The sequence below is a fragment of the Trachypithecus francoisi genome, unplaced genomic scaffold, assembly GCF_009764315.1.
Source record: "Trachypithecus francoisi isolate TF-2019V2 unplaced genomic scaffold, Tfra_2.0 Lachesis_group9, whole genome shotgun sequence".
NCBI classification, from domain to species: domain Eukaryota; kingdom Metazoa; phylum Chordata; class Mammalia; order Primates; family Cercopithecidae; genus Trachypithecus; species Trachypithecus francoisi.
In genome coordinates this window covers 58675684-58695436 of record NW_022681474.1, presented here as the reverse complement: position 1 = coordinate 58695436, position 19753 = coordinate 58675684, and the positions used below count along the sequence as shown (strand labels likewise).

The 19753-nt window shown below is 37.2% G+C and overlaps 1 long non-coding RNA gene across 2 annotated transcripts in view; it reads left to right on the top strand.

Annotated features, from left to right (window-relative positions):
* The window catches only part of LOC117081959, a 38823-nt gene extending 21823 nt beyond the window's left edge, over positions 1-17000 (top strand). The window contains exons 5-6 of one of the 2 annotated variants that reach the window (XR_004436396.1): positions 15809-15937; positions 16293-17000. This is a non-coding gene — a long non-coding RNA (uncharacterized LOC117081959). Of the gene's footprint in view, positions 1-15808 lie in introns of both variants that reach the window. The other variant, XR_004436395.1, reaches the window with a different exon arrangement.
* Positions 17001-19753: the final 2753 nt, after the last annotated feature.

Sequence of the window (19753 nt, the reverse complement as noted above, 5' to 3'; positions counted from 1 at the left end):
CTTTTTTTTATTATTATTATTCTTTAAGTTCTAGGGTACATTTGCATAACGTACAGGTTTGTTACATATGTATACTTGTGCCATGTTGGTGTGCTGCACCCATCAACTCGTCAGCACCCATCAATTCGTCATTTATATAAGGTATAACTCCCCATGCAATCCCTCCCCCCTCCCCCCTCCCCATGATAGGCCCCAGTGTGTGATGTTCCCCTTCCCGAGTCCAAGTGATCTCATTGTTCAGTTCCCACCTATGAGTGAGAATATGCGGTGTTTGGTTTTCTGTTCTTGTGATAGTTTGCTAAGAATGATGGTTTCCAGCTGCATCCATGTCCCTACAAAGGAAGCAAACTCATCCTTTTTTATGGCTGCATAATATTCCATGGTGTATATGTGCCACATTTTCTTAATCCAGTCTGTCACAGATGGACATTTGGGTTGATTCCAAGTCTTTGCTATTGTGAATAGTGCCGCAATAAACATACGTGTGCATGTGTCTTTATAGCAGCATGATTTATAATCCTTTGGGTATATACCCAGTAGTGGGATGGCTGGGTCATATGGTACAGCTAGTTCTAGATCCTTGAGGAATCGCCATACTGTTTTCCATAATGGTTGAACTAGTTTACAGTCCCACCAACAGTGTAAAAGTGTTCCTATTTCTCCACATCCTCTCCAACACCTTTTGTTTCCTGACTTTTTAATGATTGCCATTCTAACTGGTGTGAGATGGTATCTCATTGTGGTTTTGATTTGCATTTCTCTGATGGCGAGTGATGATGAGCATTTTTTCATGTGTCTGTTGGCTGTATGAATGTCTTCTTTTGAGAAATGTCTGTTCATATCCTTTGCCCACTTTTTGATGGGGTTGTTTGTTTTTTTCTTGTAAATTTGTTTGAGTTCTTTGTAGATTCTGGATATTAGCCCTTTGTCCGATGAGTAGATTGCAAAAATTTTCTCCCATTCTGTAGGCTGCCTGTTCACTCTGATGGTAGTTTCTTTTGCTGTGCAGAAGCTCTTTAGTTTAATTAGATCCCATTTGTCAATGTTGGCTTTTGCTGCCGTTGCTTTTGGTGTTTTAGACATGAAGTCCTTGCCCATGCCTATGTCCTGAATGGTACTACCTAGGTTTTCTTCTAGGGATTTTATGGTATTAGGTCAAACATTTAAGTCTCTGATCCATCTTGAATTAATCTTCGTATAAGGAGTAAGGAAAGGATCCAGTTTCAGCTTTCTACTTATGGCTAGCCAATTTTCCCAGCACCATTTATTAAATAGGGAATCCTTTCCCCATTTCTTGTTTCTCTCAGGTTTGTCAAAGATCAGATGGCTGTAGATGTGTGGTATTATTTCTGAGGACTCTGTTCTGTTCCATTGGTCTATATCTCTGTTTTGGTACCAGTACCATGCTGTTTTGGTTACTGTAGCCTTGTAGTATAGTTTGAAGTCAGGTAGCGTGACACCTCCAGCTTTGTTCTTATGACTTAGGATTGTCTTGGCAATGTGGGCTCTTTTTTGGTTCCATATGAACTTTAAAGCTGTTTTTTCCAATTCTGTGAAGAAACTCATTGGTAGCTTGATGGGATGGCATTGAATCTATAAATAAGCTTGGGCAGTATGGCCATTTTCACGATATTGATTCTTCCTATCCATGAGCGTGGTATGTTCTTCCATTTGTTAGTGTCCTCTTTTATTTCACTGAGGAGTGGTTTGTAGTTCCCTTGAAGAGGTCCTTTACATCCCTTCTAAGTTGAATTCCTAGGTATTTTATTCTCTTTGAAGCAATTGTGAATGGAAGTTGATTCATGATTTGGCTCTCTGTTTGTCTGTTACTGGTGTATAAGAATGCTTGTGATTTTTGCACATTATTTTGTGTCCTGAGACTTTGCTAAGTTGCTTATCAGCTTAAGGAGATTTTGGGCTGAGACAGTGGGTTTTCTAAATATACAATCATATCATCTGCAAACAGGGACAATTTGACTTCTTCTTTCCCTAACTGGATACCCTTTATTTCTTTCTCTTGCCTGATTGCCCTACCAGAACTTCCAACACTATGTTGAATAGGAGTGGTGAGAGAGGGCATCCCTGTCTTGTGCCAGTTTTCAAAGGGAATTTTTCCAGGTTTTGCCCATTCAGTATGATGTTGGCTGTGAGTTTGTCATAAATAGCTCTTATTATTTTGAGGTACGTTCCATCAATACCGAATTTATTGAGCGTTTTTAGCATGAAGGCTGTGTTGAATTTTGTCAAAAGCCTTTTCTGCATCTATTGAGATAATCATGTGGTTCTTGTCTTTGGTTCTGTTTATATGCTGGATTACGTTTATTGATTTGCGAATGTTGAACCAGCCTCGCATCCCAGGGATGAAGCCCACTTGATCGTGGTGGATAAGCTTTTTGATGTGCTGCTCAATCCGGTTTGCCAGTATTTTATTGAGGATTTTTGCATCAATGTTTATCAAGGATATTGGTCTAAAATTTTCTTTTTTTGTTGTGTCTCTGCCAGGCTTTGGTATCAAGACGATGTCGGCCTCATAAAATGAGTTAGGGAGGATTCCCTCTTTTTCAATTGATTGGAATAGTTTCAGAAGGAATGGTACCAGCTCCTCCTTGTACCTCTGGTAGAATTCAGCTGTGAATCCATCTGGTCCTGGACTTTTTTTCGTTGGTAGGCTATTAATTATTGCCTCATTTCAGAGCCTGCTATTGGTCTATTCAGGATTCAACTTCTTCCTGGTTTAGTCTTGGGAGAGTGTAAGTGTCCAGGAAATTATCCGTTTCTTCTAGATTTTCTAGTTGATTTCCGTAGAGGTGTTTATAGTTTTCTCTGATGGTAGTTTGTATTTCTGTGGGGTCCGTGGTGATGTCCCCTTTATCGTTTTTTATTGCATCTATTTGATTCTTCTCTCTTTTCTTCTTTATTAGTCTTGCTAGCGGTCTGTCAATTTTGTTGATCTTTTCAAAAAACCAACTCCTGGATTCATTGATTTTTTTTTGAGGGATTTTTGTGTCTCTATCTCCTTCAGTTCTGCTCTGATTTTAGTTATTTCTTGCCTTCTGCTAGCTTTTGAATGTGTTTGCTCTTCTCCAGTTCTTTTAATTTTGATGTTAGAGTGTCAATTTTAGATCTTTCCTGCTTTCTCTTGTGGGCATTTAGTGCTATAAATCTCCCTCTACACACTGCTTTAAATGTGTCCCAGAGAGTCTGGTATGTTGTATCTTTGTTCTCATTGGTTTCAAAGAACATCTTTATTTCTGCCTTCATTTCTTTATGTACCCAGTAGTGATTCAGGAGCAGGTTGTTCAGTTTCCATGTAGTTGAGCGGTTTTGATTGAGTTTCTGAGTCCTGAGTTCTAGTTTGATTGCACTGTGGTCTGAGAGAGAGTTTGTTATAATTTCTGTTCTTGTACATTTGCTAAGGAGTGCTTTACTTCCAATTACATGGTCAATTTTGGAATAAGTGCGATGTGATGCTGAGAAGAATGTATATTCTGTTGATTTGGGGTGGAGAGTTCTATAGATGTCTATTAGGTCCGCTTGGTGCAGAGATGAGTTCAATTCCTGGATATCCTTGTTAACTTTCTGTCTCGTTGATCTGTCTAATGTTGACAGTGGAGTGTTGAAGTCTCCCATTATTATTGTATGGGAGTCTAAGTCTCCTTGTAAGTCTCTCAGGACTTGCTTTATGAATTTGGGTGCTCCTGTATTGGGTGCATATATATTTAGGATAGTTAGCTCTTCCTGTTGAATTGATCCCTTTACCATTATGTAATGGCCTTCTTTGTCTCTTTTGATCTTTGACGGTTTAAAGTCTGTTTTATCAGAGACTAGGATTGCAACCCCTGCTTTTTTTTGTTCTCCATTTGCTTGGTAGATCTTCCTCCATCACTTTATTTTGAGCTTATGTATGTCTCTGCATGTGAGATGGGTCTCCTGAATACAGCAGACTGATGGGTCTTGACTCTTTATCCAGTTTGCCAGTCTGTGTCTTTTAATTGAAGCATTTAGTCCATTAACATTTAAGGTTAATATTGTTATGTGTGAACTTGATCCTGCCATTATGATATTAGCTGGTTATTTTGCTCATTAGTTGATGCAGTTTCTTCCTAGTCTCGATGGTCTTTACATTTTGGCATGTTTTTGCAATGGCTGGTACCGGTTGTTCCTTTCCATGTTTAGTGCTTCCTTCAGGGTCTCTTGTAGGGCAGGCCTGGTGGTTACAAAATCTCTAAGCATTTGCTTATCTGTAAAGGATTTTATTTCTCCTTCACTGATGAAACTTAGTTTGGCTGGATATGAAATTCAGGGTTGAAAATTCTTTTCTTTAAGAATGTTGAATATTGGCCCCCACTCTCTTCTGGCTTGGAGAGTTTCTGCCGAGACATCTGCTGTTAGTCTGATGGGCTTCCCTTTCTGGGTAACCCGACCTCTCTGGCTGCCCTTAAGATTTTTTCCTTCATTTCAACTTTGGTGAATCTGGCAATTATGCGTCTTGGAGTTGCTCTTCTCGAGGAGTGTCTTTGTGGCGTTCTCTGTATTTCCTGAATTTGAATGTTGGCCTGCCCTACTAGGTTGGGGAAGTTCTCCTGGATGATATCCTGAAGAGTGTTTTCCAACTTGGTTCCGTTTTCCCCCTCACTTTCAGGCACCCCCATCAGACGTAGATTTGGTCTTTTTACATAATCCCATACTTCTTGCAGGCATTGTTCATTTCTTTTTCTTCTGTTATCTTTTGGTTTCTCTTCTTGCTTCATTTCATTCATTTGATCCTCAATCGCTGATAGTCTTTCTTCCAGTTGATCGAGTCGGTTACTGAAGCTTGTGGATTTGTCACGTATTTCTCGTGTCATGGTTTTCATCTCTGTCATTTCATTTATGACCTTCTCTGCATTAATTATTCTAGCTATCAATTCTTCCACTCTTTTTTCAGGTTTTTAGTTTCTTTGCACTGGGTACGCAATTCCTCCTTTAGCTCTGAGAAGTTTGATGGACTGAAGCCTTCTTCTCTCATTTCGTCAAAGTCATTCTCTGACCAGCTTTGATCCGTTGCTGGCGATGAGCTGCGCTGCTTTGCAGGGGGAGATGCGCTCTTATTTTTTGAATTTCCAGCTTTTCTGCCCTGCTTCTTCCCTATTTTTGTGGTTTTATCTGCCTCTGGTCTTTGATGATGGTGACGTACTGATGGGGTTTTGGTATAGGTTCCTTCCTGTTTGATAGTTTTCCTTCTAACAGTCAGGACCCTTAGCTGCAGGTCTGTTGGAGATTGCTTGAGGTCCACTCCAGACCCTGTTTGCCTGGGTATCAGCAGCAGAGGTTGCAGAAGATAGAATATTGCTGAACAGCGAGTGTACCTGTCTGATTCTTACTTTGGAAGCTTCCTCTCAGGGGTATACTCCACTCTGTGAGGTGTAGGATGTCAGACTGCCCCTAGTGGGGGATGTCTCCCAGTTAGGCTACTCAGGGGTCAGGGACCCACTTGAGCAGTCAGTCTGTCCCTTCTCAGATCTCAACCTCCATGTTGGGAGATCCACTGCTCTCTTCAAAGCTGTCAGACAGAGTCGTTTGCGTCTGCACAGGCCTCTGCTGCTACCCCTTTTGTTGTTTAGCTGTGCCCTGTCCCCAGAGGTGGAGTCTACAGAGACAGGCAGGTTTCCTTGAGCTGCTGTGAGCTCCACCCACTTCGAGCTTCCTAGTGGCTTTGTTTACCTACTTAAGCCTCAGCAATGGCTGGCACCCCTCCCCCAGCCTCGCTGCTGCCTTGTGGTTAGATTGCAGACTGCTGTGTTAGCAATGGGGGAGGCTCCGTGGGCGTGGGACCCTCCCGGCCAGGTGTGGGTATAATCTCCGGGTGTGCCCGTTTGCTTAAAGCACAGTATTGGGGTGGGAATTACCCGATTTTCCAGGTGTTGTGTGTCTCAGTTCCCCTGGCTAGGAAAAGGGATTCCCTTCCCCCTTGCGCTTCCCAGGTGAGGCGATGCCTTGCCCTGCTTCAGCTCTCGCTGTTCGGGCTGCAGCAGCTGACCAGCACCGATTGTCCGGCACTCCCCAGTGAGATGACCCCAGTACCTCAGTTGAAAATGCAGATATCACCGGTCTTCTGTGTCGCTCGTGCTGGGAGTTGGAGACTGGAGCTATTCCTACTCGGCCATCTTGCTCCGCCCCCCTGGTATAATTCTAAGGTATTATTTATAAGGTTAATACCTTAGAATTTAAATTTAATAACCCAAAGATTCCTTGGAAAGAATAAAGTTCACACATTTTTATTTATATATTTGTATTAAAATTTTCATAAAAATCAACTGCTTTGGCATACAACAAATAAATATACATGAATAATGTTATATAATATTATTAGAAAGCTTGAGTAAGGCATATAAATAAATGGGCAGCCTCTTTGACCAATAAAGAGAGATTGTACATTACTTTCAAATATCAAAGTATATTAAATGGAAAAACTTAAGGTTTAAAAAATGTCTTTTACTTCATAATGGCAGAAACCCAGCAGGTGTACATTTTGGCCACTGAAAATGATAATAGAAACCATTAAAGTGTAAGCAACAAATAATATTTAGCCACATGGTCATTTCATTAAGATCTTCTTCATCAACTTCTAGATTCAGTGAGAAATTCAGATGCATTATTTTTATGGATTCAGGAAAAGTCTAATGAGGAAACATTGTGATTGCAGCCAAAAACGTTAATACAAATAAATAATTCTACCAATATAGCTTAATGCTATGGAAAAAATGGTAATTTCTGGCCCTCTATACGTATTATTCTTTGTAACAGAGTATTATTAATTCAGCAATTTGTGTAAAACATAAAATAAAAATACACTCTATAAATTATTTTTATCTTATGATATACTGGGGAATGGGAGTGTGTTCCACTTGGGAATTCTCATGAGTTGCTGATGTGCCACAAAACAATACATGGGAAATGTTTTCATAAGTAGTAATGAATTGTTGTTTGCACTTTTTGGAAAAATATATATTTTAAAAAATCTTAGGCAGCTACAATTTTCAGAAAAGTACAAGAATAACTAAAAATATCTGACATCCCTAAAGCAGGATTTGAAAAAAATTTTTTATGAACAGAAACAAAAAGCATGTAGAAGTAATTATACTTATATAACATAAGATAGACTTTAATTCAAAACCAGTAAAAGAAGAAGGACATTATGCAATGATAAAGGAATGAATTCAGCAAGAGAATTTAACAATTTTAAATATATGGGCACCCAACACCAGACCATCCAAATATATAAAGGAAATATTATTAGATCTAAAGACATAGACTTCAATACATAATAGTTGAAAACTTCAGTACCACACTTTCATCATTATACATATCATCTTGACAGAATATTAAGTAAGATTAAACTGAAAATTAGACCAAATGGATCTAACAGACATTTACAGAACACTTCATCCAACAATGACAGAATGCATATTTTTCTTAAAAGCACATGAATCATTCTCTAAGATAGATCATATGTCAGGACACAAGTCCCAACAAATTTTTAATCAAAATCATATCAAATATGTTTTCAGGCCACAATGAAAATGAGATTTCAATAACATGAGAAACTTTTGAAACTGTACAAATACATGGAAATTAAACAACATGCTCTGGAATGACCACTGGGTCAAGATAAAAATTTAAAACAGACATTTTTTAAAGTTGTTGAAACAAAAATCAAAACACAATTGCACCAAAACTGATGGAATACTGCAGAAACAGTGCACAACTATACTAACAAACTAGAAAACCTAGAGGAAATGAATAAATTGCTGGACAAACCTACCAAAATTGAATCAACAAAAAAATAGAAAACCTGAGTAGATAAATAATGAGTAATGAGATTGAGTCAGTAATAAAAAGTCTCCCAACAAAGAAAAGGCCAGGCCTGGATGACTTCACTGTCAAATTCTACCAAACTGTCAAAGAAAAGTTAACACCAGTTCTCAAACCATATCAAAACAATGAAGGGGAAGAAATTCTCTCTAACTCATCTTATTAGATCAGCATTACCTTGATATCAAAATCAGACAAGAACAGAAGACTGAAAGTGTTGCAGGAAGTCAGGGACCCTGAACGGAGGGACCGGCTGAAGCCACGGCAGAAGAACATAAATTGTGAAGATTTCATGGACATTTATTAGTTCCCCAAATTAATACTTTTATAATTTCTTATGTCTGTCTTTACTGCAGTCTCTGAACATAAATTGTGAAGATTTCATGGACACTTATCACTTCCCCAGTCAATACCCTCGTGATTTCCTTTGCCTGTCTTTAATCTCTTAATCCCGTCATCTTCGTAAGCTGAGGAGGATGAATGTCAACTCAGGACCCTGTGATGATTGCGTTAAATTGTAGAGCATATGTGTTTTAACAATATGAAATCTGGGCATCTTGAAAAAAGAACAGAATAACAGCAATGTTCAGGAAACAAAAGAGAGAAGACTTCTGGCCACTGGTGAGCCAGACGGAGCAGAGCCATATTTCTTCTCTTTCAAAAGCAAATAGGAGAAATATCGCTGAATTCTTTTTCTCAGCAAGGAACATCCCCGAGAAAGAGAATGGGCCCTGAAGGTAGGCTTATAGATGGCCCCTTTAAGGCGTGCCACCTTTAACGGTCGAAGCTGAAGGGATGAAATAAACTCTTGTCTCCTGTAGCGCTCCCAGGCTTATTAGGAGGAGGAAAATTCCTGCCTAATAAATTTTGGCCAGACAGGTTGTCTGCTCTTGAACCCTGTTTCCTGATAAGATGTTATCAATGACAATGCGTCCCCGAAACTTCATTAGCAATTTTAATTTTGCCCCATCCGGTGATCCTGTGATCTTGCCCTGCTTCCATTTGCTTCATGATATTTTATTACCTTGTGAAGTATGTGATCTCTGTGACCCACACCCTATTTGTGCACTCCCTCCCATTTTGAAAATGTCTAATAAAAACTTGCTGTTTATTCGGCTCGGGGAACATCACGGATCCTGCCAACATTTGATGTCTCCCCCAGACACCCAGCTTTAAATTTCTCTCTCTTGTGCTCTTTCCCTTTATTTCTCAAACCAACCAAGACACTTAGGAAATAGAAAAGAACCCACGTTAAACATCGGGAGCGGGTTCTCCTGATAGAAAGGAACTATAGGCCAATATTCCTGGTATACATAGATACAAAAATACTCAAAAAAAAAAAACTAGAAAACCAAATTCAATAGCACATCAAAAAATAATACAGTATGATGAAGTGGGATCTATCTCTGGGATGCAATGATGGTTCAACATATGCAAATCAATACATGTTTTACTTCACATCAACAAAATGAAGGGCAAAAGTTATATAATTATTTCCAAAAGTGCAGAAAAAGCATTTGATAAAATTCAACAGGTCTTCACAATAAAAACTCTCAGCAAACTAGGCGTATCATAGAAGAAACATAACTCAACATGATAAAGGTCATATGTAACAAAGTCACCACTAATAGTATGGTGAATGGTGAAGTGCTCACAGCCTTTCCTCTAAGCACGGGAACAAGACAAGGACACCCATTTTCACTACTATTCATCATAGTACCAGAAGTCCTAGCCAGAGCAATCAGGTAAGAGAAAGAAAGAATATTCATCCATGAGAAAATTGTCAAATTGTCTTTTTTTTTGGTTGATGTCACGATCTTATATCTAGAAAAACGTAGAGACTCAACAAAGAAAACCTCTTAAGTTCAGTACAGTTTTAGATATAAAACCAACACATAAAAATCTATAACATTTCCATACACTAATAATGAATTAAGTGCAAAATCAACAAGGTAATTTCATCTACAATAGCTAAAAAAATAAAATATTTAGGGAATACATTTAATCTAGAAGGTGAATTACATCTACAAAAATACTGTAAAATTCTGATGAAAGAAATTTTAAAGGATACAAACAAATAGAAAGACATCTCATCTTCATAGATTGAAAAAACTAACACCATCAAAACGACCATACTACCCAAAGCAAGCTACAGATTAAATGCAATCCCTATGAAAATATTAATGCCATTTTTCACAGAAATAGACAAAACAATCCTAAAATTTGTATGGAGTATCAACAAATCTTCAAATTATACAATGTATGATCTGGGAATCCCACTACTGGGTGGGTATTTCTTTAAAGAAAGAGGAATCACTATATTAAAGGGTTTTCCCTACTTGTGTGTTTATTGCAGCACTATTCACAATAACATTTATATAAAATTAAAGTTTCCACCAATGAATAATTGGACAAATGTGTATGTATGTGCATGTGTGTGTGTGTGTGTGTGTGTGTGTATATATATATATGTACAGTGGAATACTATTGGGCCATATAAAGAACATGAGTGGAACCAGAGGTCATTATGTTAAGTGAAATAAGAAACAGAAAGAAAAACTTTGCACACATTCACTTATATGTGGAAGCTAAGAAGATGATTTTTATAGAGACAGAGAGTAGAATAGTATATGCCTGAGGCCTGGCACAGTGTGTGGATGAGAAAGGGAATGAAAAGAGGGTCGTAGATGAGTACAAACCCACGGTTGGAAAGGAATAAAATCTAGTGTTTAGTTGCACTGTAGGTTGGCCATAGTTAACTATAAGGTATTTTATATTTCATTGCTAGAAGAGATAACTTGAAATGTTCCTGACATATAGAATTGATAAATGCTCAAAGTGATGGATACCACAGTTACCCTGACTTGATCATGACAAACTCTATACATGTAAAAACATATTGCATGTGTCTTATAAATATGTAAAATATTGTGTAAATCAATTTTTAAATCTACTTTTAGCAATTTTGACATATACAGTGCATTATTAATCATACTCATTATTTTTTGCACTAGATCATTCAATCTTATTCCTCCTCTGTAAATGAAATTTGGGTAGTTTCTGATCAACATCTTCCCTTTCTCCATCCACCTTCTTCCCTAGTGTCTGACACATTTTTTCACTCATACTAGGTGACATTCAAATTATAGAAATTAATGGTTTTGGTATACAACAAGCAAATAAACATAATGTTAAATAAACTTGTTAGAAAGTCTGACTAGGAATAAAAATAAATGGGCAGCATTTTTGGCCAGAAAACAAAGGATAACTATTATTTTTAAATACCAGACCCAAGGATTTGAAATGAAAAGGTTTAGGCCTAAAATTTGTTATTGAATTTATGACAGTGGAAATTCAGCATATCATATTTTCTGAGCATTCTTAAGTAATAGAAATTATTCACTAATATGTAGCCAACCAATAATATCTAGCTACATTCAAATTTTATTAAGGTTTTAAAAATTAACTTCTGGGTTAAATGGAAGATTCAAACTGAGATTGCATTTATGGATTGAGGGAAATGTTAATGAGGAAGCATGTGATGAAAGCCAAAGACCTAAATTCAAATAAGCAATTTTGACAATATAAATTCTATAGAAAAACAGGGAAGTACTCATTTCAAAAATTTGTGCAAAATGTAAAATCAGTTTTCTAGTATTAAAAAGTTACACATTACAAATTTTTGTTACCTCATAGTATATTGGAGGAGAGTTATCTTTTAAATGAAATAACTTGGGATTTTTTATGAGACGCTATTGTCTGCAACCAAAATATATATTCATATATATTTTATATATATAATATATATATTATATAGATATATATAGTTTTTCTCATGTGTACACTGTTGATATTTGGGCTTTTTAGGAAAATACTATACATATTAAAAACATTTAGTACAGAGAGCTAAAATTCTCAGAAAGTCATAAGAATTCCTAAAATGCTGAATAGAGTTGAAGGGAAAATATGAACATCTCCCAGGTATATAAGTAAAATAAAGAAACAATCCAGAAACAACTCATCAACCATACAACTCAACAACTCATTTGCCATAAAGCAAATGAAAAAAAAAAAAAACCTTAAACTGACTGCAGATATCTCAAATCTGAGAACCAAATTATAACTTACATTTCACACAGAGAAATAAGTTACTAGAATGAGTGTCAGAAGAAATTCAATACAATAAAAAAAGAAAAAAATAACATGGAAAGAACAAGAAGCTATAAGCTTAAGAAGTTATATTTGGAAAACATCTGTGTAGAAGATAGATATTTAAAAATACAATTAATATAATAATCAACATATAGGTTAAAAATTAAAGTTTTATCTAAGCTGATGAGATTAGTGAACAGAAATTAGCACAATTATTATAGTCCAATACAGTAAAAAGAGAAAACATAGTGGAAAACACAAGTATAATTATACATATTTGAAGAGTAGAGGTAGAAGAATGAGAAAACAAATTAACTGTTTCCTTAAAATATATTTTAAAATAAATAGCTATAGTCAAAGAGTTGGTAATTTATAAGTGTCTACAATTGAAAACATGAATTCAGAAATTCAGTGCGTCAACAAAGAGAAAAATAATACAAAAAAACATAGTTAATCTGCATAATACCAAAAATGAGGAAAACACTAAAAATCAGCAAAAGAAAAATACGTAACTTGCAAAGATAAGAGAACACAGCTTTGTAGAGCCACAGCCAGAGAAATGAATACTAATAGAGGTGAGTAAAGTTATCATTAAACCAAGAATTAGATACTTAGCTAAAATACCTTAGTCAAAAAAAGAGTAAAATATTTTCAAAAGAAAAAACACTAAGTGATTTGATTATGAATGGCAGCTTCTTAAGAGTACACTTCAAGAAGAAAGAAATGCTTTTTATGTGTAAAAATTAAAGAGTAAGAGACTTGATTTGGGAATATCAAAACCTGGTGAACTTTGAACTAAAGAAACCAAATAATTCTTGGTAGCATCAAATTCAAAATATTTAGATATGAAATTACAATTTTACACATTTTACTTAAGTCAGATGAAAATCCCATGCTACTTCAATAATTTAACTGAGGGAGGAAATATCTATTTTTTCAGAGGATTATTTTTCTGTTATGATCTTATTAAAAATTGATGCTTCTTTTAGTTTATGTTTTGCAGAATATTGATTATTATTTTTTCAATTGATTTGTACCAAAAGACAAATTTATTTGTACCAAAGAACAAATGAAAGCATGAAGATGGACCACAAACCTTTAGATATCCAGGATAACTGGGTTAAAAGCCCACCACATGGTTAAGGAGGATAAAATAATGATGTCCACTGAACCCGTGACAACAAAGCAACTCACCAGCAGCAGGATGTATGGTTGGCCCTTTTCTCTGGAGAGGAACTGGAGCAGAGGCTGGGACTGTGAAGGTGCTGGGATCACCTCTGGTGCTTAAACTAGAGTGTCACCATGCACACACTTGAGAGCAACATAATTTCTACAAAGAAAGCATTCAGGGAAAATGCCAGAATAAAAATTAGTCCCCTGATTATACAGATTATCTAGGAGAATGAGCAGTATTTACTTGTCAGTATTTGTGAGTTGACTGGTCTGTGTCACTTGAAAGAAGCTACTGTGTACATAATCATGTTACTTCTGGAAAATGAGGAACCAAAAAAAGAAGAAAACATGGATAATGTAATTTGTGGATTTATGTTTAACTCTTACCAAGCAAGAAGTGCTAGGATTGATGGTGATGGCCTGGAGAGTACTCAGGAGGTAGGTGGTACAGAAGGAGAGGCCCCTTGTCACTCTGCTCAGGTAGAATTACATTTTATATTTGAAGTCATTCCAAAAATGCAGTGACTGAAATACATCCAGACACAACAAACACATTACTATGAGAAGCGTCACTATGTGAATAAAGGCCAAGTGACAGGTGATCAGGCCATGGGGCTTAGGCTTGTTATTCAGAGAGAATGTGAAAATGTGGGGGGGGGGAAAGTAAGTGCTGGCTTACTCCAATGCCAGCTTGGAAATAAAAGGCATCTTTTAATTGTAACATAAGTGGAAAGTATGTTCTTCTAAATGGCAAAGAGGAAACGTTTTGTATATCTGGAAATGAAAGACTTCATCTCATTAGTGTTTATTATTTGGTAGTCAATATCTTTATCACAAATCATCTTCATTTTTACATTATCCTCTTATTCTAAATAAATCCAGTCTATCTCATATAACTTCTTGATAATTCAGTCTCTACATTATTTTCTGCATTAAATCGTGTATGCAATAATATCAATAAAACATATATGTATTAATATTTGTCTCACCAAGTCATTCACAATGATGACCTTATAGGATGTACACTCATTGTACCTGGACCTCTCCTTTTAGATTTTGTTTTATATTCTCTCATTTTATATTTAGCATGTTGATACTATTAACATATAAAATTATTCAATTATATGTACAGTTTATGCAACTGGGCGGAATTTTTTGATAATATGGAGAAAATTACCAGAGCAAACAGTTGAAAAAATATCTGTTTGTCTTTCTAAGGTGCCATCATTTTGACACTTTTTATTCTCCGTTGCTTTCATATTTCTGGACCCTTGTTATTACACTGAACTCACCATTCTAATTCATGATAATATCCCCATTTTTCATCAGAAGATTAGCAATCTTGATCTTATGTACAACTTTATATGCCTATTGCCATTAGTTATAATATAATCCCAGTATCTGAGAAGTAGAACATAAACATCTTTGGAGGGCATTATTGTACTTACCAAAACCTTCTTAGCTGTACCACCTAAAAATGACCCTGGGTCTTTCCCAGTTTCGTTTCCATCTAAGAGATTCTTTATGTAAATTCTTTTCAACACATCAGCATATTTCTGATGTCTATCATTGACTTTTCAAGAGGATAAACACTAAACACTACTGCAATAACTTTATGAAAACCATAAAGTTACATCAAAATGATCACATCATGATCCTTTTTTTGGAGATCCTACTTAATATAGGAATACCTTCTTATGCCTTGAAAAATACTTTGGTCTCCAATTTAAAATATACTTTTCCTCAAATTGTCTCAGGAAATCCACAACATCAGAACGCCTTGCACGATTTCACTGAACAATTTTGCAGCTACTAATGTTATTTGCCAGGAGGTAGGCATCATTGTGTTATCAAATGTATTTAATCCAGTGACTCAAATGATGTAGCTTTACAACACAGAAAAAAATGAAAAACTACCACAATGACTCAGCTTCTTCTGAGATAAAAGTGGGTCCAGTTATATTTCATTGTGAATTATCACTATACTGTATAACACTACTCTACATCCTACTGATATCTATGAGTTTAGAAGAAACACATTTTGTAGTTAAAATTGTTGTTTATCTTTGTCCAAAAGCTTAAGTTAGTAAAGAAACACATTTATGTTACTGCCAGAACCAATAACTGATAGTTCTTCAGCATTTGTCTGCACCCTCAGCAAAATTTTGCTCTGCTGTCATGATGGAATCAGGAAAAGCATCAGGATACTCTTGACTTAAGAACTTAATAGTCTCTATATGTTGAGGGTTCAAAATTCTTAAATCAGTGGAAAATTACACATACGACAGGAATTACCTATAATTCCCAAGGACAGGCCATCATTGAAAGAGGTAATAGAACCTCAAAACTCAATTGGTTAAACAAAGAAAAAAGAAGAAGAAGAAGAAAAGACAGTAAGGAGTATAACAGTCCCCAGATTCAACTTAATCTAGCACTCTATACTTTAAAATTTTTTAACATTTATGGAAATCAGACCTCTACCTCTGCAGAACAACATCTTACTGATAAAAAGAATAGCCCACATGAAGGAATGAAGGAAAACTGGTTTGGTAGAAAGATAATAAAAATAAAACATGGGAAATAGGGAAGGTGATAACATGGGGGAGAGGTTTTGCTTGTGTTTCACCAGGAGAAAATCAGCTTCCTGTTTGGATACTCATTAGACATTTAAAGTTCTACAATGAACCCACTGGAGATGGAAAGAAAAGCACCTCCATGAAGATGGAGACACCTCAATCGAGCATCATCAACTAGCTAGGTAAACAAAATGGAGTTTCTTATGTCTTCCTTTTCTACATAGGCACAGTAACAGTCTGATCTCTCTTTCTTTTCCCTGCGTATCCCCATTTTCTTTTGACAAAACCAGTAATACAATACTTAAACATACATTAATAATATTGGCAACTATTTGTAAATTACATGTTTATATACTTTTATTAATACAATACATTATAAGCCACACACCAAAAAAGATAAAAAATAATCAGATAACATAAGAATTTGAATATTTTTCTCTATTACCTAAGATATATTCAGCTCACCCCATGTATTTTATGTCCCTCTTTCTGCTAATAACAATAACACACTAAAAAATACTTGCTCTGAATCATCAGATGGAGTCTTCCTTCAACAGTGCTCTTCAGGGAATTGGTGCTGAGGCAGGACAAGAAAACAGCATGATATCATGGATAAGAATTGATAACTAAAGTATAAATATTCTCATTATTTCTTTGGAAAATTTACAGAATCTAACAGCTGATAATAGCCAACAGAATACATGTGCACCCCAAAGTTATTTGTTGTTTATTTAAATTTTAGAGTTAATTTTATGTCCTATATTTTGACTTGATGAATCTCTCCACTATAACAAATCATAAAACTTGCAATAATATGGTACAGACATGAAAGTAATAGTCTAAAATAAAAAAAACAGAGAGCTCATCTATGGGTGGGTCAGAGTGCACAAGAGAATTGCATTCTACCTGATACTTTAAAAGCTCATGAATCTGAATGTACACCTCAGTTCTCACTCTGAGAAATGTCAACCAGAAGCTGCTGGGAATGACGATCAAGTTCTTGGGCACCTCAGGAGACAGATAACACAGATCAAGTTTATCCTCATTACATTGGCTTTCACCTTAGACCATTCAAAATATTGTAAGCCTAATGTGTCTGTGTAATCACAAATAATGTGGGGAAAATATTACTATTAAATAAACCCAAAACAAAAGACTGATTATAAAGTCTATGGGCTTAAAAGAGACCTCTGAAGAAAAAAGGAATATACTAAAAGAAACAAGCCATTTATAAAAATTTAGGAGCTAGGGGCAGAGCAAGATGGCTGAATAGGAACAGCTCCAGTCTCCAACTCACAGCATGAGTGACACAGAAGACCGGTGATTTCTGCATTTTCAACTGAGGTACTGGGGTCATCTCACTGGGGAGTGCCGGACAATTGGTGCTGGTCAGCTGCTGCAGCCCAAACAGCGAGAGCTGAAGCAGGGCGAGGCATCGCCTCACCTGGGAAGCGCAAGGGAGAAGGGAATCCCTTTTCCTAGCCAGGGGAACTGAGACACACAACACCTGGAAAATCGGGTAATTCCCACCCCAATACTGTGCTTTGAGCAAACGGGCACACCCGGAGATTATACCCACACCTGGCCGGGAGGGTCCCACGCTCACGGAGCCTCCCTCATTGCTAACACAGCAGTCTGCGATCTAACCGCAAGGCAGCAGCGAGGCTGGGGGAGGGGCGCCCGCCATTGCTGAGGCTTAAGTAGGTAAACAAAGCCGCTGGGAAGCTCGAAGTGGGTGGAGCTCACAGCAGCTCAAGGAAACCTGCCTGTCTCTGTAGACTCCACCTCTGGGGACAGGGCACAGCTAAACAACAACAACAAAGAAGCAGCAGAACCTCTGCAGACGCAAACAACTCTGTCTGACAGCTTTGAAGAGAGCAGTGGATCTCCCAACATGGAGGTTGAGATCTGAGAAGGGACAGACTGCCTGCTCAAGTGGGTCCCTGACCCCTGAGTAGCCTAACTGGGAGACATCCCCCACTAGGGGCAGTCTGACATCCTACACCTCACAGAGTGGAGTATACCCCTGAGAGGAAGCTTCCAAAGTAAGAATCAGACAGGTACACTCGCTGTTCAGCAATATTCTATCTTCTGCAACCTCTGCTGCTGATACCCAGGCAAACAGGGTCTGGAGTGGACCTCAAGCAATCTCCAACAGACCTACAGCTGAGGGTCCTGACTGTTAGAAGGAAAACTATCAAACAGGAGGGACACCTATACCAAAACCCCACCAGTAGGTCACTATCATCAAGGACCAGAGGCAGATAAAACCACAAAGATGGGGAAAAAGCAGGGCAGAAAAGCTGGAAATTCAAAAAATAAGAGCGCATCTCCCCCTGCAAAGGAGCGCAGCCCATCGCCAGCAACGGATCAAAGCTGGTCAAAGAATGACTTTGACGAGATGAGAGAAGAAGGCTTCAGTCCATCAAACTTCTCAGAGCTAAAGGAGGAATTACGTACCCAACGCAAAGAAACCAAAAATCTTGAAAAAAGAGTGGAAGAATTGACAGCTAGACTAATTAATGCAGAGAAGGTCATAAATGAAATGACAGAGATGAAAACCATGACACGAGAAATACGTGACAAATGCACAAGCTTCAGTAACCAACTCGATCAACTGGAAGAAAGAGTATCAGTGATTGAGGATCAAATGAATGAAAAGTGAGAAGAGAAACCAAAAGAAAAAAGAAGAAAAAGAAATGAACAACGCCTGCAAGACGTATGGGATTATGTAAAAAGACCAAATCTATGTCTGATGGGGGTGCCTGAAAGTGAGGGGGAAAATGGAACCAAGTTGGAAAACACTCTTCAGGATATCATCCAGGAGAACTTCCCCAACCTAGTAGGGCAGGCCAACATTCAAATTCAGGAAATACAGAGAACGCCACAAAGATACTCCTCCAGAAGAGCAACTCCAAGACACATAATTGCCAGATTCAACGAAGTTGAAATGAAGGAAAAAAACCTAAGGGCAGCCAGAGAGAAAGGTTGGGTTACCCAGAAAGGGAAGCCCATCAGACTAACAGCAGATGTCTCGGCAGAAACTCTAAAAGCCAGAAGAGAGTGGGGGCCAATATTCAACATTCTTAAAGAAAAGAATTTTAAACCCAGGATTTCATATCCAGCCAAACTAAGTTTCATAAGTGAAGGAGAAATAAAATCCTTTACAGAGAAGCAAATGCTTAGAGATTTTGTCACCACCAGGCCTGCCTTACAAGAGACCCTGAAGGAAGCCCTAAACATGGAAAGGAACAACCGGTACCAGCCATTGCAAAAACATGCCAAAATGTAAAGACCATCGAGGCTAGGAAGAAACTGCATCAACTAACAAGGAAAATAACCAGTTAATATCATAATGACAGGATCAAGTTCACACATAACAATATTAACCTTAAATGTAAATGAACTAAATGCTTCAATTAAAAGACACAGACTGGCAAACCGGATAAAGAGTCAAGACCCATCAGTCTGCTGTATTCAGGAGACCCATCTCACATGCAGAGACATACATAGGCTCAAAATAAAGTGATGGAGGAAGATCTACCAAGCAAATGGAGAACAAAAAAAAGCAGGGGTTGCAATCCTAGTCTCTGATAAAACAGACTTTAAACTGTCAAAGATCAAAAGAGACAAAGAAGGCCATTACATAATGGTAAGGGATCAATTCAACAGGAAGAGCTAACTATCCTAAATATATATGCACCCAATACAGGAGCACCCAAATTCATAAAGCAAGTCCTAGAGACTTACAAAGAGACTTAGACTCCCATACAATAATAATGGGAGACTTCAACACTCCACTGTCAACATTAGACAGATCAACGAGACAGAAAGTTAACAAGGATATCAAGGAATTGAACTCATCTCTGCACCAAGCGGACCTAATAGACATCTATAGAACTCCCCACCCCAAATCAACAGAATATACATTCTTCTCAGCACCACATCGCACTTATTCCAAAATTGACCATGTAATTGGAAGTAAAGCACTCCTCAGC